The sequence below is a fragment of the Trichechus manatus genome, unplaced genomic scaffold (genome assembly GCF_000243295.1).
Source record: "Trichechus manatus latirostris isolate Lorelei unplaced genomic scaffold, TriManLat1.0 scaffold00200, whole genome shotgun sequence".
NCBI lineage: Eukaryota > Metazoa > Chordata > Mammalia > Sirenia > Trichechidae > Trichechus > Trichechus manatus.
In genome coordinates, this window is record NW_004444136.1 from 2,112,783 (window position 1) to 2,134,960 (window position 22,178).

The following is a 22,178-nucleotide window of genomic DNA, read 5'->3' on the forward strand; positions in this document are numbered from 1 at the left end:
TACGTAAGGTTGCTATGAATTGGAGCCAGCTCAAGGCAGCTGACAACAATGATTTTTCCAGAAACAAAAATGGCCTACCTTTGCAGAAAGGAAGCCCAGCCTCCTTGGTCTGCCTGTGCATTTCCTTCCCTCCCTGGCTGCCATACTTCAGAGACAGTGAGTAAACCATGTGGCTTTTGAGAAAGAAAGACCACTTGGAAGAGCTCGCTAGAACCTCCCAGAGCATCTGTTTGGGAGGGCAGGATAGATGGTTGACACACCATTCCCATCATAATCATCACAGGTCCTTTTTAAATTTTATTTATCGTGGGAATTTTTCAACAGATAGTTTTTTAGTGTTTTGAGGAAGGTAGGGGTGTGTTTTCCCTAACTTGCAGAGAAGAGCATTATGGGTTGGTGGGGCCTGGGGGTGCTAGGTGGGGATGGGGAGGGGGGGCATGTATAGAGAAGTTGGTGGGCAGAGAGGAACGGGGCAGGAGGCAGTGTCTTCCTCGGCCCCCAGGCCTCTACAGAACCAAATGGAATTTCGGTACCTCCCCCCACTCTCCCCTCCTCAAATCTAGTTAGAGCTTGGGGTCATCACATTTGGAAATCAGCGCACCTCACTAAGAAGAGCAAATACTTCTAAGAGCTAGTAGCCATCCATATGTAACAAGGTCATTGTTATAGATTCACTTCAGCTGCAATGGCTGCACAGAGCCACATTAAGCTGCGTGAGTACGAGCCTTGCAGTCTTGTATATAAAAAGAGGCCGAAAGACCATTTAAAAAAAAAACCAAACCCACTGTCATCGAGTCAATCCTGACTCATAGCGACCCTGTAGGACAGAGTAGAACTGCCTCCTAGGTTTTCCAAGGCTGTAAACTTTACGGAAGCAGACTGCCACATCTTTCTCGGGCAGAGGGGCTGGTGGATTCAAACCACGTGCCCAGCACTTTAACCATTGAGCCACCAGGGCTCCTAAAAGACTATCACCTTCTGCTAAAAATGCTTTCCAAGGGAGTAGTGGGAGCTACTGGCAGCATTTAAGGAGACCTTGTCTCAAAATTATCTCCAAAAACAAACCATCCAAGCTGTGCTCAGAAGCAGAGGCAATGAATGGTTTATACCTGGTGCTTCTTGGGGGTGATCAATCTTGACATTATTGCCATAAGGTTAAGAAGTAGGACTACTCATTCTCTATCAAGTACACCGCTAGCCAGGCACTGGCATTTCTCAAGGTAAGTAAGGAGAAACGTGTCAGCTGAGTGTTTGAACGACATGTGCCATTCACATAGAAAGGAGGGTAATTCTTCTATTTGTTTCTGCTATAAGGCATCTGTGGGAGCAACTACACATGAATAGTTTTCAAAATGGACAACTGCGTGTACATTTAAGTGATGTTAAAACAGGAGCACACTGCTCAGGAAGTAGTGGCTTCTTGCAGCATGGTGCAGATACCCCCAAGTGGGTGGCACATTTGGCCTAGTCCACACATGGCATGGGACTGTCACAGGAAGCAAGGGGTTGTAAAGGAGTGCTCCGTCTTTGCCCAGTCAGAGCCCCAAGCCCTGAACCAAAGCACCTGCTGTTGGAGGAGAATGCTGGTGTCCTTTAGGATCTCAACGTCACTAAACCATTATGGCTCTGTTAGCTCACGTGGCAAATGAGAACAAGCCAGGCCCACCCCCTCTGACATTTGCTGGAGTGAAAAGGACTTGGGCACTCCTATTTTTTTAGTGCATAGTCAACTGGGTTGGTCGGCACGCATGTTAATAGGCTCAAAGATTCACTTCCAATCTAAGCATTAAGCGAGTTGATGCTTTTAGGGACTAATCATGGCCTTGCCCATCATCCAGCCCTTGCCCCGATATGCATGACCATATCTCACTGGGCCACATATGAGATCCATGCCCTATATATCCATGTGCATATAGCCTGGTCTGGGCTAATCAGAATCTTTGGAAGGAAGAAACCATCTTGCCCTCAGGCAGCTATGCTGGGATGCTATATATCAGCTCTTCCTCCAGCCACATATCCTTCCAAGTGGAGAGGCCTTCAAGAATGAAGGAGACACTGAGAAAGAAGCAGGGAAGAGAATGTCCTGGAAGCACAGAATTCCAACTCCCAGCCCATAAAATCTCTCAGACTCTTCTCTTCCCTTCAGATCTTGCTTTGATTCAATAAACTACCCCATTATCCTCCTATATAAGTCCTGGTTTTGCTCGAGCTAGTTCAATGGTAACAAAGAATTCTGACAAATTCAGTGTACTGGTTTGGATAGCATCACCCAAAATTCATGTTCTTACTGGAACCTTGGAATGTGACCTTATTTGGAAGTAGAGTCTTTGTAGATGTATTAAGATGAGGTCATGCTGGAGTAGGGTGGGCCCTTAATCCAGTATGACTTCTGTCTTTATCAGAAGAGGAGAAGAGACACAGGTGCAGAGGGAAGACAGCCATGTGAAGACAAAGGCAGAGATTGAGGTTATGGCCCCACAAGGCAAGGAACGTCTAGGGCTACCAGAAACTGGGAGGGGCGAGGAAGAATTCTCCCCTAGAGCCTTCAGAGGAAGCATAGCCCTACCAACACCTTGATTTTGGACTTCTAGCCTCAGAACTGAGAGAATGAATTTCTGTTATTTTCAACCACCCAGTTTGTGATGCTTTGTTACAGCAGCTGCAGGAAACTAATACAGTATGCATCATAGTTGCTCCGCAGCATAGGGAGTCACACATGCACGCACACACACACACACACACACAAAAAAAAATGATACCAGACACCATTACCCAAGGGCCCTGCTCACATCACGTAACCACTGGACTTGCAGCCATAAGCTCCTGCTGCACTGTCCTAACTTAGCGCACCCTCTCCAGGCTTCAAAGATGCTCTTCTCAATGAAGAGACACCCTCAAACCTTCAGGACTGATGCTCTCCCAAAGGAGGGGAACCCTTGGGTTTGGGTAGGGACACCAGCAGCATTGGAGCAGTACTGAGAGGAGCTGGTGGCAATGGGGGGAAGGGCACAGGGTAGGGACACCCATGAGCCCTGTCACAGCCTGTTTGATGGAGCCAGCCTTCCTGGTCTGGTCCTGAAGTTCAGGCTAGCCTCTGCATGGAGCTTGTTGTCTTTCCAGTACCCCTGACTCAGGGGGCTAGGGTCAGAGGGTGACCCAGCCCTGTGTCATTTGGAGTCCAGTATAAGGCAAGGCAGCCTTATGACTGGTATGGGACATTGATACTCGCCTCTCATATGTGAGACATAGGTTGTTCATAGAGATGAAAGACAAAGATGGATTTCTTGGTTTGGGGGAAGGGTCTGCATTCAGGGATGGACATGTTGAGCTCGAGTTACTGCGAGATTCCCAGATGGATAAGGACGTACACGAGTGCACCTTAACCATTACATGTGCACGAATCACGTGGGGTCGTATTAATCTGTAATCCTGGCGTGGTAGGTCTGGGGTGAGGTCTGAGATACTGCATTTCCAACAAGCTCCTGAAGGAGCACTGGTGGCACAAACGATTAAGCTCTCGGTTGCTGATTCAAAGGTTGGCAGTTCAAACCCAACCAGTGGCTCCAGAGGAGAAAGACCTGACAATCTGCTTCCATAAAGATCACAGCCAAGAAAACCTTATGGGGCAGTTCTACTCTGTCACATGGGGTCACTGTGCATCTAAATTGACTTGACATCACCTAACAACAGCAAGCTCACAGGGCATGTGGTGCTGCTGGGACTCAGACCACACTTTGAGTAAAGATCCAGTTGCCATTGAGTCGACTCCAACTCGTGGTGTTCCCATGTGTGTCAGAGTAGAACTGTGCACCCATGCTGGTGGGTCCAGGGGGCAGGTGAGGAGCCCTATAGGGCACCAGAGGAGAGGAAGCACTCAGGGCCTGGAGGGAGCTGGGGAAAGGCACGTCGGGGCAGTTCCTGAAGGAGGAAGAGCTCAGCAGTGCTGACTCCATAGCGGTCTTGAGTAGGACAGAGGAGAGCCTTTCCTCACTGTGAATTAATTGTACGTTTCACGTGTTTAAAAATGGTTTATTTTGCTGGGGAACAAAATCCCCAAGTGCCCAAAGCAAAAGGACTTTGGTGCTGAGCTGTGTCTGATCTGCTCGGAGCCTTTTTCCCAGAGCAAGCAGTGTCTTTTCATAGGATGGTGGTTTGGAGAAGACTCTTGATTAATGACTAGGGTGGGTGTGAGGGGTGGCTGTGTCGTGTTTGCTCTTTCTGTTGTCATTGATAGAAGATTGGCTTGGCGCCTGCTGTCTAATAAACCCAGCTTGATTAGCTTCACACCCTTTTCGTGTCTGACTGTTAAATGTTAATGCACTGCACCCTATAGTTTTAAATAGAGTTAGAGATGTTTACAGATTTGGTTAAACGCACCTTGTTCTTCTACATTAAACTTTATTGATGGTGCCCTCCATCAGCAAACAGGAGAGAAGCTCATTATTAGCCGGTCTGTGTGGGGGCTGTAAATGCTGCTGCATTTTGCTTTATTACAGCATTCTAGCTGGTGGCGATGGCAGGGTGTGGGTGCTTCCTGTTTATCAGTATGACTGTAACCTGGGGCTCCTGGGTCTGCGGGTGGGCCTTCGGGGAATCCACCAGAACCCAGGAATTTGCATGTAGAATTGTGGGTTGTGTGTGAGGGTCTGCTGCTCTCTTCCATTTTCTAAGAGATAGACCCCTTAAGGACACCGTAAAACCAGTTACAGATGGACCCCTTAGGGACACCGTAAAGCCAGTTACAGATGGACCCCTTAGGGACATGTAAAACCAGTTACAGATAGACCCCTTAGGGACACCGTAAAACCAGTTACAGATAGACCCCTTAGGGACATGTAAAACCAGTTACAGATGGACCCCTTAGGGACACCGTAAAACCAGTTACAGATAGACCCCTTAGGGACATGTAAAACCAGTTTCAGATGGACCCCTTAGGGATACCGTAAAACCAGTTACAGATGGACCCAATAGGGACATGTAAAACCAGTTACAGATGGACCCCTTAGGGACACCGTAAAACCAGTTACAGATGTACCCCTTAGGGACACCGTAAAAGCAGTTACAGATGGACCCCTTAGGGACACCGTAAAACCAGTTACAGATGTACCCCTTAGGGACACCGTAAAAGCAGTTACAGATGGACCCCTTAGGGACACCGTAAAACCAGTTACAGATGTACCCCTTAGGGACACCGTAAAAGCAGTTACAGATGGACCCCTTAGGGACACCGTAAAACCAGTTACAGATGTACCCCTTAGGGACACCGTAAAAGCAGTTACAGATGGACCCCTTAGGGACACCGTAAAACCAGTTACAGATGTACCCCTTAGGGACACCGTAAAAGCAGTTACAGATGGACCCCTTAGGGACACCGTAAAACCAGTTACAGATGTACCCCTTAGGGACACCGTAAAAGCAGTTACAGATGGACCCCTTAGGGACACCGTAAAACCAGTTACAGATGTACCCCTTAGGGACACCGTAAAAGCAGTTACAGATGGACCCCTTAGGGACACCGTAAAACCAGTTACAGATGTACCCCTTAGGGACACCGTAAAAGCAGTTACAGATGGACCCCTTAGGGACACCGTAAAACCAGTTACAGATGTACCCCTTAGGGACACCGTAAAAGCAGTTACAGATGGACCCCTTAGGGACACCGTAAAACCAGTTACAGATGTACCCCTTAGGGACACCGTAAAAGCAGTTACAGATGGACCCCTTAGGGACACCGTAAAACCAGTTACAGATGTACCCCTTAGGGACACCGTAAAAGCAGTTACAGATGGACCCCTTAGGGACACCGTAAAACCAGTTACAGATAGACCCCTTAGGGACGCCGTAAAACCAGTTACAGTCAAGTCGGTTCTGACAGGTGACGACCCCACATGTGTTAGAGCAGAACTGTGCTCCACAGGGTTTTCAGTGGCTGCTTTTTCAGAAGTAGACCACCAGGCCTTTCTTCCAAGGCACCTCTGGGTGGAGCCGAACCGCCAACTTTCTGGTTAGCAGCTGAGTGCATTCACTGTTTACACTATCCAGGGACTCCTCAGAACGCCCACATTCAAAATGGTAGCTAAGGCACATCTGTGACCAAAGTTGGAAATCAGGTGTCATTTGAAATGTAGGTCATGAGCACCAGCAGCAAAATTACTGCTGACTTTTCTTTGAAGAATAAAAGATGTCCAACACTGTGCTGAGCCCTCTCTCTGTATTCAGAATCACACGTCGGTCAGTGTGATTCTGTCCCATTTTGAAGATGAAGAAGTAGACGTTCAGAGCGCTCAGGTAGCTTGTGGCAGATTGCAGAGCTGGAATCCTGCTGATTACATATCTCCTTGACATCGCCGGCACCTGCCCCTTCCCTCCATTCACTCTGCTTCTGCTTTCCATCCACTCTGACCATCTCTCCCATGGGCCACCCAGTTAGCCCTGACCTGTCTTCCCGCTGTCCACTCCATCCTCTGCTCCCAGCTGCTCTCAGGAGGCAGCACTGCCTCCCCAGAAGAGTATCCAAGGCCCTTTGGAACCCGGCCCCTGCTCACCTCTCTGGTTTATCTCTTGTCCCTCCTTCCTTCTTTGGGAGCTCTCACGGACGGGCACCATGGCTTCAGGAAGGGGCAGGTCTCTGTGGGCATGGCCTGTACCAGTAGTGGCAGCTGGTGTCAGAGCCTGCAGTGATCTGACACCATGGCCCTGGGGATGGACAGGATCTCCACGGGCAGACACACAGCTCTGACTTCAGCAGTATTTAGAGTAAGAGCTCAGGATCAGGAAGCCCAGGCAGTTGCCGTGACTTCTGGGCTTCGCAGGACATGGCTGCTGGCTTCAGCTGTAACAGCTGTAGCAGAACAGTGCTGGCAAGTGCTGGAGCCGCTTGCATGGGGACAGCAATTGTGGAATGGGAGTCTCCTAGCCCTCAGGAGGTAAGTCTGGATTCTGTCTACACTGGCATGGTGTGCAACCAGGACTAACGATTGGGACACCGCAGGTAAGCCCGTTGTGTCAATGGAGGGACAACCAAAGAGAAGACTGGGCTTGCTCCTACACCAGACAAATGAAACTAGAGTAGTATGTCACTGTAGAGTGACACATGCCATCCTTACCCCATGCTGGCTGCACAGGGCTCCCTGGTCACAAGAAGACGATGACTTGGGTTCTAGGAAATTGACCTCTTTACTGAAAGCTGTCACCTAAAGGGACCTTAGACTTTGCCTGCTCAAGTTCCCCTTCCATCCCTCCCCATTTTACAAACTGAGCTGTGATTCAAAGGAGAGTGTAGGTGGCAAAACCTCATTACTAGTCATCCTATCAGAATTCAGGTTTCCTTGTCTTCATTCTGTAATTCCATGTGCCCTTCCTCTTGCCCACGGTCTCACCTTGCCTCCTGATCCCTGAGGGTAATAATCACCTGGCCTCATCAAGGACAGGCTGGATGGCCAGCTCAAAGGAAGGTAGCAGGTGGCAGCCTCCAGCTAAAATAATCTGGGTCAGCCCCTCAGTGGGTGGGATCATCAAATGAGATAAGCTTAGCTCCCTCCAGGGACATTTGGGAGGTTAGCCTTCAGTGCCGCTTACCTTTTTTTTTTTTTTTTTAGTTTTGTATTGTGCATTAGGTAGAAGTTTATAGAACAAATTAGTTTCCTATTTGATAGTTTGTACATAAAGTGTTCCATGACATTGCTTTCATTCCCTACAGTGTGTCAGCACTCTCCCCATTTCCATTCTAGGTTCCCTGTTTCCTTTTGTCCTGATTTCCTACCCCTTCTTGCCTTCTTATCTTTGCTTTTGGGCAAATGTTGCCCTTTTGATTTTGCATAATTGGTTATTCTAAGGAGCATGTTCCTCTCAGTTGTTATTTTTTATTTTATGGGCCTGTCTATGGTTTGGCAGAAAGGTGGTCTCTGGGAATGGCTTCAGTTCCAGATCAGAAGGGTGTCTTAGGGCCATAGTCTTGGGGGTTCCTCCAGTCTCTGTCAGACCAGTAAGTCTGGTCTTTTTTGTGAATTTCATTTTTTGTTCTACAATTTTTCTCCCACTCTGTCCAGGACCCTCTTTGTGATCCCAGCCAGAGCAGTTTGTAGTGGTAGCTGGGCACCATCTAGTTCTTCTGGTCTCAGGGTCATGTAGGCTGTTGTTCATGTGTTCCATTAGTCCTTTGGACTAATTAATCCTTTGAGTCTTTGGTTTTCTTCACTCTTCTTTATTCCAGATGGTGAGAGACCGATAATTGTATCTTAGATGGCCATTTGCAAGCTTTTAAGACCTCAGACGCTACTTGCCAAGGTAGGATGCAGAACTTTGTCTTTATGAGCTATGTTGTGCCAATTGACAAGATGTCCCCTGAGTCTATGGTCCTTTGCCTTTGAACCTAGGAACTTTGTCCCATGAGGTGTTTGGTTATATCTAAGAAGTTGCCCTGTCTGTGGCACTTGTGTGCTCTATTGTCTGTATTATTAACATACAAGCAGCACCTACAGTTATGTATGTAGAAATATCCACCACCAAACCTGTATCTGTAGGTGGATCTGTTCCCTTACACCCTTTCACGCCTCTTGACATACCTATCTACTTATGTGTCCATTTGTAAATTAGTGTTTGTTAATACTATTGTTGTAGGATTGTCTATGCTATAGTAATTTCCATTGTTGCCCTTTGTTCTTGTGTTCCTCTCAGTGTCCTCCCTTGCGTTCGTCATGTTTTGCTAACTGCCCCCATATTGTGTATTGCCTTTCCCTTCACCAGTATTAGCAAGTGTCTTCTGTTTGGTAATTTTCCCTCCCCCTCCTCATCACTGGTAACCATCAAAGATTTTTTTCCTGTATGTAAACCTTTTCTTGTTTCTTTATAATAGTGGTCTCATACAATATTTATCCTTTTGTGATTGGCTTATTTCACTCAGCATAATGTCCTCCAAATTCATCGACATTGTGAGATGTTTCACAAATTAGTCGTTATTCTTTATTGTTGCATAATATTCCATTGTGTGTATGTACCACAGTTTGGTAATCCATTCATCTGTTGATAGGCACTTAGGTTGTTTCCATATTTTTGTTATTGTGAATAGTGCTGCAGTGAACATGAACGTGCATATGTCTATCTGTGTCACAGCTCTTATTTCTCTAGGATATATTCCTAAGAGTGGCATTGCTGAATCGTATGGTATTTCTATTTCTAGATTTTAAGGAAACACCATACTATTTTCCACAGTGGTTGTACCATTTTACATTCCCACCAGCAGTGTATAAAAGTTCCCAATCTCCCCACAACTTCTTCAGCATTTGTTATTTTCTGTTTTTTTGATTAGTGCCAGTAGTGTTGGGATAAGATGGTATCTCATGGTAGTTTTGAATTGCATCTCTCTAATGGCTGATGATTGCGAGCATTTCTTCATGTGTTTGTTAACATCTAAATGTCTTTTTTGGTAAAGTGGCTGTTCATATCCTTTGGTCATTTTTTAATTGGATTGTTTGTCTTTTTGTTATTGAGGTGTTGAAGTTTTCTATAAATTTTAGATTTTAGACCCTTATCAGATATGTCATAGCTAATTTTTTTTTTTCCCAGTCTGTAGGTTCTCTTTTTACTCTTTTGGATAAGCCTTTTGATAAGCTTAAGTGTTTAATTTTTAGTAGGTCTTGTTTATCTAGTTCATCTTCTGCTGTTTGTGCATTTTTAGTTATGTTTGGCATTCTATTTATCCCATGTGTTAGAGCCGCTAGCATTGTCCCTATTTTTTCTTCTATGATCTTTATTGTTTCAGGTTTTATCTTTAGGTCTTTGATACATTTTAAGTTAGTTTTTGCATATGGTGTGAGGTATGGGCCCTGTTTCATGTTCTTACAAATGAACATCCAGTTTTGCTGGCACCATTTGTTAAAGAGACTGTCTTTTCTTCATTTAATGGACTTTGGCCCTTTGTCAAAGATCAGCCGTCTGTAAGTGGATGGATTTATATCTGGGTTCTCAATTCTGTTCCATTGGTCTATGTGTCTGTCATTGTATCAGTACCAGGCTGTTTTGACTACTGTGGCCATATAGTGGGTTCTGAGATCAAGTGCCACCAATCTTTACTGAGCACCTACTATATGTTGGGCCTTGATGTAGATGTATTTATGAAGAAGCACAGTCAGTGGGCAAGAGGTACTTATGATGGTACTGTTTAGAGAGCACTTGCCATGTGATGGGCACAATGCTAGGGGCTTCACAGCAACCCTGAAAGGGAGGTGACATTACTGTTCCTTTGTGGCTGTGAGAAATGAGGTTCAGAGAGTCTACGTGACTTTCCCAAGGCCACACAGTCCATTGCAGTACTGGATTCCAACTCAGAGTTGCCCAACACCAATCCTGTGCTCTTTCCATAGTGTTTTGGGATAAGATCCAGAAAAGGAAGTAATCCCCAAATGCTCTGGAAACCAGAAGGACGAAAGAGTTTTCGTCAGAAAATCTTTTTTGGAGGAAGTGTCCATCTGAACAGAGCCTTTGTGGAGGAGGAAGAATCTGCCTGGAGGCTGAGGGCAGGAGCCTTTCTGGGCTGAAATGTCCATCTGCATGTAGACCTCCTCATGGAAAGGTACACATCCTGGAGAACAGGAGCATCAGGGCCCTTGTCTGCCCCACCTGAGACTGTAGGAAACAGAGGCTGCCTGGGAGGTGAGATGAGCCATGGGATTTCAAATGGGAGATCACCTTATTTTTTCTTTAGGAAACAAAGGCCATTTGAAAGTTAGGAGAAAAGCTGCAATGAAATGGATCATTTAGTATGTCCAAGGGGTAGCCAAAAGAGCAAGAAGATACACCACACAGAAAAACTCTGCCTTAAAGTCCTGAAATTGTGGAATTCTTTCCACTCCAATCCCAAATGAAGGGAGCTTGGTGGTCTGGTTATGTTTAGCTTTTATTTGTTCTCTTTATTTTGACAGGTTGGGGATTCATGTAACAAATTTGGAACTTATGCAAATAACTGTCCACATGATTTATTCCAGATAATCTGAGTAAAGATAGAGACCATCAATAATTCACAAACTCCTTTTGCCAGAGGGGCCTGAGAAGGTGCAGAGAACTTTGACCAGGAATGAGCACATTAAAAACATGTGACTGGCTGAAAGGGGTGTCAGTGAGTCTGTATTAATCCAGGGTTTGGGATTTCCTGAGTTCATATGCATGATGTGATGGGACACTGTGTTTCCTCCCACTACCCCTATACCTCACTCTGGAGGCTTCTTCCCATTCTTCTCCCAGCCTTATCCCTCCCTCTTTGGCTGACTCTGGAGAACAACCATGCTATGTGGGATTGACAGCACCATCTGGTGGCCATCACTGGGAACTTGAGGACCTCACTCAATTCCAGAGGTCCTCTGGTGGTGCAAATGGTTTGCACTCGACTATTAACCTAAAGATTGGCAGTTCAAACCTACCCAGAGACACTGTGGAAGAAAGACCTGGCAATCTACATTCCTAAAGATTGCAGCCAAGAAAACCCTATGAAGCAGTTCTACTGTATAACACAGGGAGTTGCCATGAGTTGGAATCAGTTCCATGGCAACAGGTAATGGGTTCATTCGATTCCACTAATACTACACGTGGGCCTCTCCACAGCACTCCTTCACAGGTCCATTGCTTCTGCCTCAGAAAGTCTTCTTTACAATCCCATACATTCTCTTCCTACTAACTTTGGTCCAATGTCTCTTCTCTCTTGTTGCATACATTCTTTCCCTTTTCCTCTCTCTGTGTCGCTTCATTCATTTGCAAGTGAAATGGTAGTTTGTGTTATGTGCTGTAAGTGGTATAAACTAAGAAAGTAGGTCCAAGCCATTCCCTCTGGCTCGGGTACCAGGGTCAGTATTAGATTCTCAAATGGAGTTAGCTGTCTGGTGGTATTTTTCCTCATGTGCAATTTGTTATTTTTTGCTGGAGTCATGGCTTTTCTCCTTCGTAACTCAGTAACGTGAGCATTGGATTTAGACCAAGAAGATCTGGGTCCAAATCCTGGATTTGCCTTTTAATTTCTGTGTGTCCTTGAGGAGACAGTTGGGCTCACTGACCTGCAATTTCCCCATTTGAAAAATGACCAGGGCCAACAGGATCCAAAGAGTTACCACTGAGAGGCTTCGTGTGCCGAACAACTCTGCCCTCAGGGGAGAAGGCAGGGCTGGGCTCACAGCTACAAATCCTAGACTTGACGGCAGACCAAGATGGCAAGAGGGGGGAGGACTGACAGGGGCAGGACAAGGCATGTGCAGGGCTCTGAGGTGGGGGCTGCCTGTCAGGGATAAGCCCCACAGGCCCAGGGCTGGGAGTGCTCGTGTTGAGAGGCTGAGCATCTAGGGCTGGCTCTATGGCAATATGTCGTTTTATGTGACGTTTGATCAGCAGAAATTAAGGGTGACAATACTAGGTGTTGGAAAGACTGTGGATCGGGAGGATCTCTTTTACACTGCTGGTCAGAGTGAATTCCTACAGTCACTTGAGAAGACATTCTGGTATTTGATTATAAGGTGGTCATTTGAATACCCAGCATTACTCTCTTAGATTTGTAACCTAGAGAAATTGTAACCTAGAGACACATAGGAGAATGTCCATGTATCACTGTTCAAAACAGCAAAGCAGAGCAAACACAGTGGAGCAACCTGAGGAACAATTAAGAAGACAGTGGTTAAATAAATTGTGATGCAGTGACACCGGCGTGGGTGAGGGATAAATGCATCCGTGCACATGGATGTGCCCTGTGTGGACGCTCAGCTCCCTGTGGCCGAGGGTCAGTGCCTCTCCCTGCTCCCCAGGACCTTCCCTGACCCTGCCTCTCGGCCCCAAGCTGCGGGTGTCTGCGTCCTTGCTCCCTGCCTTTCTCCTCCCAAGTGTTCTCCCTTCATGCATGTTGTTGTTGGGTGCTGTCGAGTCAGTCCTGACTCACAGCGACACCATGTATGACAGAATGAAACCCTGCCTGGTCCTGCGCCATGCCCGTAATCGTTGTCATGCTCGAGCCCACTGTTGCAGCCACTGCGTCAATCCATCTTGTTGAGGGTCTTCCTCTTTTTCGCTGATCCTCTCCAGGAACTGGTTCCTCCTGATAACATGTCCAAAGTACTTGAGACAAAGCCTCGCCATTCTCGCTTCTAAGGGGCGTTCTGGCTGTACTTCTTGGTGAATAGGATGGCTAAATGACAGCTGTTTCTCTCCAGGGGATAGTGAGCCCCACCGGGGGGAAAGCCCTGTCTGCTCCATCACCGCGGTGTCCCCATCACAGACCTGGGTGCACTTGCTTCTCAGCACTTATGAATGGAGTTAGCAGTGGGCAAGGTCTGTGAAGGTGCTTTGAAAACTAAAAACACAACACACATGAAAGGGAGTTTTTTTCTATAGGTTTTGTTTTTCCCTAAAGGCATTCAAGTCCTCTGCCCAAAACCACATTGTTGAGAGCTTCCACAGCTCAGCAAAAGGCACTGCTATATTTACCCTGTTGGCAGCCCCTTGGCCAGTCTCCATCAGAGACCAGCCTGAAATAACTCGCTTGTCTCGGGGCGTGGGACCCAGCTGCTGTGGCTGGCAGCCCCCTCTGGCTGTGGGCAGGCCTGGAGGTGGCCTTGATGGGAATCCTAGGGTTCTGCCCCTCAGGGGCTGTCAGAGGCCCCCTCCTTTAAGAAGGAGCTGGTATATTTTTTCAGAGAGGCACAGTGGGTTATGTAAGTGCTGGGCCAGGAAGCCAGTTCCGGGCTAACCCCACAGACTCAGAATCCCTAGCGGGCCCCAGAAACCAGCTCAGCTGAAGTCTTTGGTCTGGGGACAAAGACCTCAACTTTCTAAGAAGATGCCAGACACCGGTATCTAGACAGTTTTAAGCTAATGTGTAGAGGCTTGGGTGGGTTAAAAAAAGGCACCATTTTATTTCCGCAGATCAAATCCTGCCCTGCAATACAGTAGCATTGCTGTTGTTAGCTGCTGTTGAGCTGGCTCCAGAGTAAGATAGTAAGAGAAGTTTTAGATTTGTAAGCTGCTCACAGTTACAGAGGCTGTTCAAGGTGTATTGTGTTTCTCCCCCGAATTCAACACATTTTAAAGTAGCCTCTCTGAGGAAGGGCTAATCTCAGGTCACTGGAACCCTCCTTAGCTACTTAACAGAAGCAGAAACATCTCCCGCCGCATCCTTACATCCCCCAGCCTGGCTCATGTTCCTCGTCCTTGTCGAGTTGACTTTCCTACTCAATATGGCGCCATCCCTGTCTGCCCCACTGTGCGTAACGTTCCTCTGAGTAACCCAGTGGGACTCTACGTCTTACAAACCGACATCTTACAGCAAAAAGAAACAAAACATTTACTGTGGTCCATACATACAAGTGAATATTAAACAACCATAAAAAGGAACATGGTTCTGATGCCTGCCACAACATGGCTGAACCCTGAAAATATTATGTTGAGACCCAAAAGGACAAACAGTGTGTGATCTCACTTGTATGGATATCTGGAATAGAGAAATGAATAGGGACAAAAAGTAGCTTAGAGGCCACCATGGACTGGGGAGAGGGAGGAATAGGGAATTATCGCTTAAGGGGCACTGAGTAATGAAAAATTTTGGAAGCAAATACTAGGGACGGTTGTACAACATGGTGAATATAATTAATGCCGCTGAATTGTACACTTAAAAGTGGTTAAAATGACAAATCTTATGTCATATATATTTTGCCACAATAAAAAAAAAAGAAGAAGAAAAGAAATGGAACTTCTAGGCATGGATGAGCCCAACTAAGGCAAACATGGAATGGAGAACTCTGCATGGCACCACTGAGCTCCCCACAGGAGCCGCCTGCAGCACTGTCCCCACTAGGGGGCATCTTTCCTAAGAAGATCTTTCTTGATGCCCAGCGTCGGGGAGAGACGTAGCACTGAGTGAGCAGCCGCTAAATACGCATCGGCCAACTTGTCATCACCACTTATCCCCCCTGGAGCAGTGGGTCCCATCTGGTTGAGATGAAGATGCTGTTGGAAGTCAAGGTTTTCTTCGAGGGACGTTTGGAAATTGTGATATATTACATTTACAATAACCAAGAATATAATCTTGTATTAAATTGGATACTAAATTAGGTGTCTGATTTGTAATTAAGAACATTCTATGTAACTCAATAATTTATTTATTTAATTTATATTTATTTGGCTCAGCAACCCTGCCAGGCCTCAGAGTGGTGGCACCTGGTTCTCCTCTAAGCCAACACCCTCGCCCAGCAGAGTCTCCATCCCAGGAACCACAGGTGCAAGGCAGTCCATTCTGAGTAGTCCGGCTGAGGCCACTCTGTTTCTCTTCTCTGAGAGGAGCACTAAAGGCACCAGCATTCAACAGGCTGGAGGGCATGGTAGAAAGAGGCCAGAGCCCTGAGCAATGGGGAGTGGAGCCAAGGCGGTTTAGGTACTGGGTCATGGTCTCAGAATTCCCAAGTTCTAAAGCGTTTCACAGGAACCTGCTTGCTGTTTCCAAGTTCTTAACCTCTGTGATCTCAGTCTTCTCATCTATGAAGTGGATAGGATTGCTCTCGGGATGTTTGCTGCTGTGGTGTTGCCTCCAACTCACGGTGACCTCATGCACAACAGAATGCAATGCTGCCCGGTCCTGCACCATCCCCATGATTAGCTGCACCTCGGACTGTTGTGATCCACAGGGTTTTCACTGGCTGATTTTCAGAAGTAGATCACCAGGCCTTTCTTCCTAGTCTGTCTTAGTCTGGAAGCTCTGCTGAAACCTGTTCAGCATCATGGCAACATGCAAGCCTCCACTGACAGCCAGGTGGTGGCCGTGCATGAGGTACATTGGCTGGGAATCTAACCCGGGACTCCCCCATAACAGACAAGAATTCCACCACCAAACCACCACTGCCCTCCTTGGGATGGCTAGGAGGTTTACATGAGCCAGTACTCAGAAAACGGTGACAGTCTTGTCTCCATCTGGACCACCAGCCACACGCTTCCTCTTTCCCTGCAGAAGGCCGGCCACAATTTCTCCACCTGCAACATGCTGACAATAATGGCTTCCTTGAAGGCTTTCTGTGAGGACGGGATACCTAGTAGGTGCTGGACAGACGGCAGTGGCTCTCCCCACGGCTGGCTGGAGTTCTGGCGGCAGTGGCTTCCCTTTGCATCCCTTGTACTCTGTGTTAACGTCCACCCTGGGCCTCTGGCGGGGGCTGCGGGCTGGGAGTCTCCCCTGCAGGCCTCTGCTCAGGCGATACTAATTGTGCCAGAGAGAACGACTCACTAGAGTGGAAAATAGTCCTCATATATCTAGCTGAAGACGATAATGACCTTTTAAATAACAGAAGCAATTTTATTTCAATACCTCAATTACTCTGAACTCTCAAATGTCAAAGTGCTCGGCACTTTCAAAACAGCTTAATATAGACATTTATAGCACTTAGACACAGCTAGTTTCTTATCTAACCTAATTATGTGTTGTACAGGAAATGGCCAAGCTCACAATCTGTGTTATTTTTACAGCCATCCCCACACACGGCCCTGAGCTCTGCAGCTGGGATTTCTCCCTGGTGGAGGGTGCTGCTGTTCTGGAAAGGATCAAGAGTGGATCCCAGCCAGAGGCCCAGTCTCCAGCAAAACGAGGAGAGAGATGGTTCAAAGTGGGTCTACCAGCTTGGTTAATGCCAATGTCACTGTGCCCCTGACTCAAGGGACAGCTGTCATGTGTGACAGTGAAGGGCCAGTGGGACCCAAAGGAACAGCCAGGATGTGGGCCTGCGTGAGCTGGGAAGACACTGCCTCACAGGGCAAAGCCGGGAGGTAGCTTCCCAGGTGTGAGATGGTGTGAGGCCAAGATCACCTGGTACCTTCTGTCACGGTTTCAGAGGCTGTCCTCCTCTCCCCATGTTCACAGCCCAAAGGCTCCTGGCCGCCTTAGGATCCGAGCTCTATATGACCTGCCTGCCTCCCATTTCCTCTCTGGCCTCCTTCCGGCTGCTTTCCCTCCCTCTGCTCCTGATTCCTCTGCCTCCCGGCTGTCTCTCTCTCCGAGCAAGCACGCTCCTGCTTCAGGGGCTTGCATTTACTTGTCCCTGTGCCTCCAGTGTCCTTCTCCCAGACACCCACGTGGCTTGCAACCTCTCTTACTTTAGGCCTTTGCTGACCCCACCACGCATCTGCCAGTTTGTGGTATGTGGTGGCTTGTGTGTCGCTGTGACACTGGGAGCTTTTCACATACCACCAGGATTTCAAATGCCAGCAGGGTCACCCGTGGTAGACAAGTTACCGTGAGTTTCCAGACTCAGACAGACTAGGAAGAAAGACCTGGTGATCTACTCCCAGAAATTAGCCAGTGAAAACCCTATGGAGCACAACAGAAGGTTGTTTGACTCGCTTGCTTTGGCCATGTCATCAGGAGGGATCATTTGCTAGAGGAGGACATCATGTTTGGTGAAGAAGAATGCCCGCCAGGGTGAGGGAGACCCTCAGTGAGATGCGCTGGTACAATAGCCGCAATGACGGACTCGAACATGCTGGTGATCATCAGGATGGTGCAGGACTGGGCAACATTTTGTCTTGTTGTACATAAGGTCACCATGAGTTGGAGTGGAATTGATGGCAGCTGTCTGCCTACCTACCTACCTGTCTGTCTACCATCTATCATCAATCTTGCTGACCACCCTATCACAAATTCTCCTCCCTGATATTTCCTTTCCCCTTTCCTGCCTTTTTCCCCCTCGTTAAAGTGGTAGCTTACTGACTAGGCATTTTATGTATGTATTTATTGCTTTTCCCCCATGTAGAGTGCAGACTACTTACGGGCTGGGGTTTTTATTATTCACTATTATGTCTCCAGTGCTTCAACGTGCTGGACTTGTTGTTGTTGAGTCGATTCCGACCCATGGAGACCCCGTGTGTGCAGAGTAGAACTGTTCCGTAGGGTTTTAAAGGCTCTGACCTTTCAGAAGCAGATCTCCAGACCTGTCTTCTGAGGCACCTCTGGGTGGTTCAAACCGCTAACCTTTCAGCTAGTAGTCAAGCACTTAGCCGTTTGAGCTACCCGGGGACTCCACTGGACTCATAGTCATCACTTGATGAATATTTGCTGAGTATAGCATGAATGGATGGATGGAAAGCCAGAGGAACAGATCAGTTTTAAGTTGGGATATGCATGGAGGGGGCTGGGCTGGGCAGCCCATGACTCTAGACTAGATACGTTACGTGGCTTGTGGAAAGCGTGGCCCAAGAGGCCAGCTTCACCACTTACCTACCATGTTAGGCACTTGGCTGAGGACACTGTATACATTGCAGTGATACATTTTAATCCTCCCAGCGTCCTCCTGGGTGTTGCAAACCATTAACATGCTCAGCTGCTAACCAAAAGGTTGGAGGCTCAAATCTCTTTTCAGAGTCGCCTTGGAAGAAAGGCCTAGCAATCTACTCCCAAAAAATCATCCATTAAAAAACCTATAGAACACAGTTCTACTCTGATGCATGTGAGGTTGCCATGAGTCAGAGTCAACTAGATGGCAATTGATTTTTTTAACAGCCCCTGTGTGGTGGGTATGATTATTGACATCTTACAGATTTGCAAACTGAGGCTCAGAGAGGCTATACAGCTTTCCTTGATTTCTTCAGCTGGCGATGGGCAGAGACAAGCCTCAGTCTGTCCTATTCCAAGCCACATCTTCACTGGGGCTTGCTGTTCCTGGCTGACTGTGCTGCAGTGATCCTGCCAATTTTTAGGGCTCCATTGGAAACGCTGGTGGCATACTGATTAAGAGCTACATCTGCTAACCAAAAGGTCAGCAGTTCGAATCCACCAGGCGCTCCTCGGAAACCCTATGGGACAGTTCTACTCTGTCCTGTAGGGTTGTTATGAGTCAGAATCAACTCAACGGCAGTGGGTTCATTTCTCCATATACCAGGAATGTTTTTTCATGAGTTAAATTTTAAAAAATTTCTCTTTATATGCTAAGATAATAAATCTTATTTGCTGTGTGTTGCAAGTATTGTCTCTAGATTGTTGCCTTTCTATTTTGTGTGTAGTAAGATTTTTTGTTTGTTTGTTTGCTTGCTTTGTTGTTTTTATTGAAGCTGTTGGCAAGACCCTGACAAAACACCTTTGTAGATCTTCCAGGGTCTGCTTTCAGTTTGCCATTCACTCACTCACTCACTCACTCACTCATTCACTCACTCACTCTCACTCATTCACTCAATCATTCATTCACTCAGTCATTCACTTTCTCACTGGCTCACTCTCTCAGTCACTCATTCATTCATTCATGACACCTATTCGGGGGCGCCCGCATGGTACCAGCCCCTAGGCAGCACAGGCACTTAGGGTTGGCAGGGTAACAGACAGTTTCAACCCAGTGTGATGGGACAGAGACAGCAGGGGGTGCTGGGGAGCCAGGGACGGTCTAGAGGTGGACTGGTGGGTACTTCCAGGCAGGCCCTCCTCTCCCTGAAATCTCTTCCTTGCAACCCAGGTGCCATGAAGAGCCAGCCTTTCTTGGGTGTTCTTGTGGGAAGAGGAGGGGCAGATCCATATGCTTCCTTGCACAGGCCCCGTCACCCAGACCAGGGGCCCTCCTGAGGGATCCTGGCCCACTTCACAGCGGTGCATCAGCACCCTGTGCCTGACACTAGCTCCCTGGATCCGAAGCAGCCAGATCCCCATCTCCATGAGGCAACCGTCCAGAGGAGGGCAGATGTGCTGCGTGGGAGCCCAGGGGAGAGCCGTGACTCCTGGAAGGCAGGCAGGGCCGGGGAGGAAGGGAGCGTCCCCACTTCAGAGCTGAGGAAAGGACAGTGGAGCCAAGCAGGCGTGCCCCCAGAAGACACACTGGTGGGCTTCGCCTCAATGACCTAAACTGGCACTTTGGGTACTGGTAGACTCAGCCTGAATCCAGGCCCTTTCAACTTGGACTTGTCCCCTTACCTCTCTAACCCTCAGTTCCTTAACTGTAGACCATGAGGATTAACCAAGGTGATGTGCATCGGGAAGCTTTTGCCCTTCAGCTCTCAGCTCACTGTCACCTTTCTGCCCATCACCGTCCTCCCTCAAGTATCCTTGATGTTCGGTCTCACAGAATTCACCCCAGCTCGAATCCTATGGTTGCCTGTCTGCCTCTTGACTAAATTTCCTGAGGGCAGTTTACAACCTGTCTCGTTCTCTGTTGTATCCCTGCACCTGGAAGAGTAGGGGCTCGATGAATAACTCCGAATGAATGTAAGCTGCCTGACAGAGGGGATTGCTGCCGGGAACTGTTGAGAAATTCTTGTAATCACATACTGATTCTAAGGAGGCCTGGCTCTCCTGTCCCTGCTGGGCACAGCAAGATGCAGGCTTCTGCACGCTTCCCAAGCCCTGCATCCTTTCCCAAGATGCTGGTCCAATGGTGGTGAATTAAATGGGTCTCAGGCTGTCTAATAATGTGAACGCCTGAAGCAGTCTGCAAAAATAAAGCAATAGGAAATGATGGGTCTGTCGCAGACTGGAAGCTCTACCCAGACCCCTCCAAGGTATTCAAAGCAAAGTCATGTTTGGCTGCGGGATATACTTAGTCCTCAAACACCAGACTTCTGCTCTGGTCCCAAAGCCACAGAAGTCAACAGTCCAGAGCCGAGGGGGCTGGGCTTCTCCTCTCCTAGGCCACAGATGGCAATTACTTGTCAGTGGACTAGTAATTTTATAGACTGTTCTAAGAATGGAGTCATACCCTTCTTATTTTCTGACTTCTTTCACTCAGCATAATTATTTTGAGGTTCATCCATGTTGTTGCACATATCAGTAGTCCATTCCTGCTTATTGCTGAGTAGTATTCCATTGTATGGATTTATCACGGTTTGTTTATAATTCACCTGTTGAAGGACATCTGAATTGTTTCAGTTTTTTTGGCTATTATAAATAAAGCCAATATAGACATTCATGTACAAGTCTTTATATGGACATATAATTTCTTTACTGTTGGACAGGGATTGGTAACCTTTTTCAGTAAAGGACCAAGTTGTAAGTATTTTAGGTTCGGCAGGCAATACAGTCTGCCTCAGCTGCTCCGCTCCGCCATTGCAGTACGAAGGCAGCCACACACACTGCATTGATACACAAACGAGCACGGCTGTGTCCCGTCCTAACCTTATCTATGGACGCTGAAGTTTGACTTTCATATAATTTTCACATGTCACGAAATAGCCTTCTTCTTTGGATTTTTCTCCCCAAACATGTAAAAATGTTAAAACCATCCTTAGCTCAAGAACGGCATTAAAACAGGACCGGGATTCCTGATCCTGAGTGAATATCTAGGAGTGAGATGGCTGGATCTTATATAGCAGGTGTATGTCTAACTTTCTAGAAACTGTCAAACTGTTCTCCAGGGTGTTTACACCATTGGACGTTCCCAGCAGCAGTATAGAGAGTTCCAGTTCCTTCCTTCATGGCTAATGTTTGGTCCGGTCAGTCTTTTTAACTGTAGCCATTTTTACCGTGTTGTGGTGTACGATCTGGTTATTATTTGCATTTCACAGCGATAACAATGTTGAGCATGTTCTCCTGTGTTTCTTTGCCATCCGTATATCTTCTTTGGTGAAAAGTCTGTTCAAATCTTTTGCCCATGTTTTTTCATAGGGTTGTTTTCGCTTATTAAATTTTAAGAGATTTTTTTTTGTATACTCTGAATAAAAGTCTATTGCAAGATATGTGATTTTCAGATATTTTCTCTCAGTCTATGGCCTCTGTTTTCATTTTGTTAAAGGTATCTTTCAAATAACAGAAGATTTTGCATTTGACCAAACCAATTTATTATTCTTTTTTTAATAGAGCATGCTTTTGGTGTTGTACCTAAGTGTTCTTTCAATAACTCCAGGTCACAAAGAATTTTTATATGTTTTCTCCTAGAAGTTTTATAATTTTAGATTTCACATCTAGGTCTCTGATCCAGTTTACATTAATTTGTCTTTATGGTGGGAAGTATAGATCATCTTTCCTTTTTTGTCTTTGCACATGGTTATCCAGTTGTTCCAGCACCGTTTGTTGAAAGGACAATTCTTTCTTCACTGAATTGCTTTGAGACCTTTGTCAAAAATCAGTTGACAATATGTGAGTCTTATTGTGCCCTATTGTTCCACTAGGAGCCCTGGTGGCACATCGGTTAAGTACTCGGCTGCTAACCAAAAGGTTGGTGATTCGAACCCACCAGTTGCTCCATGAGAGAAAGATG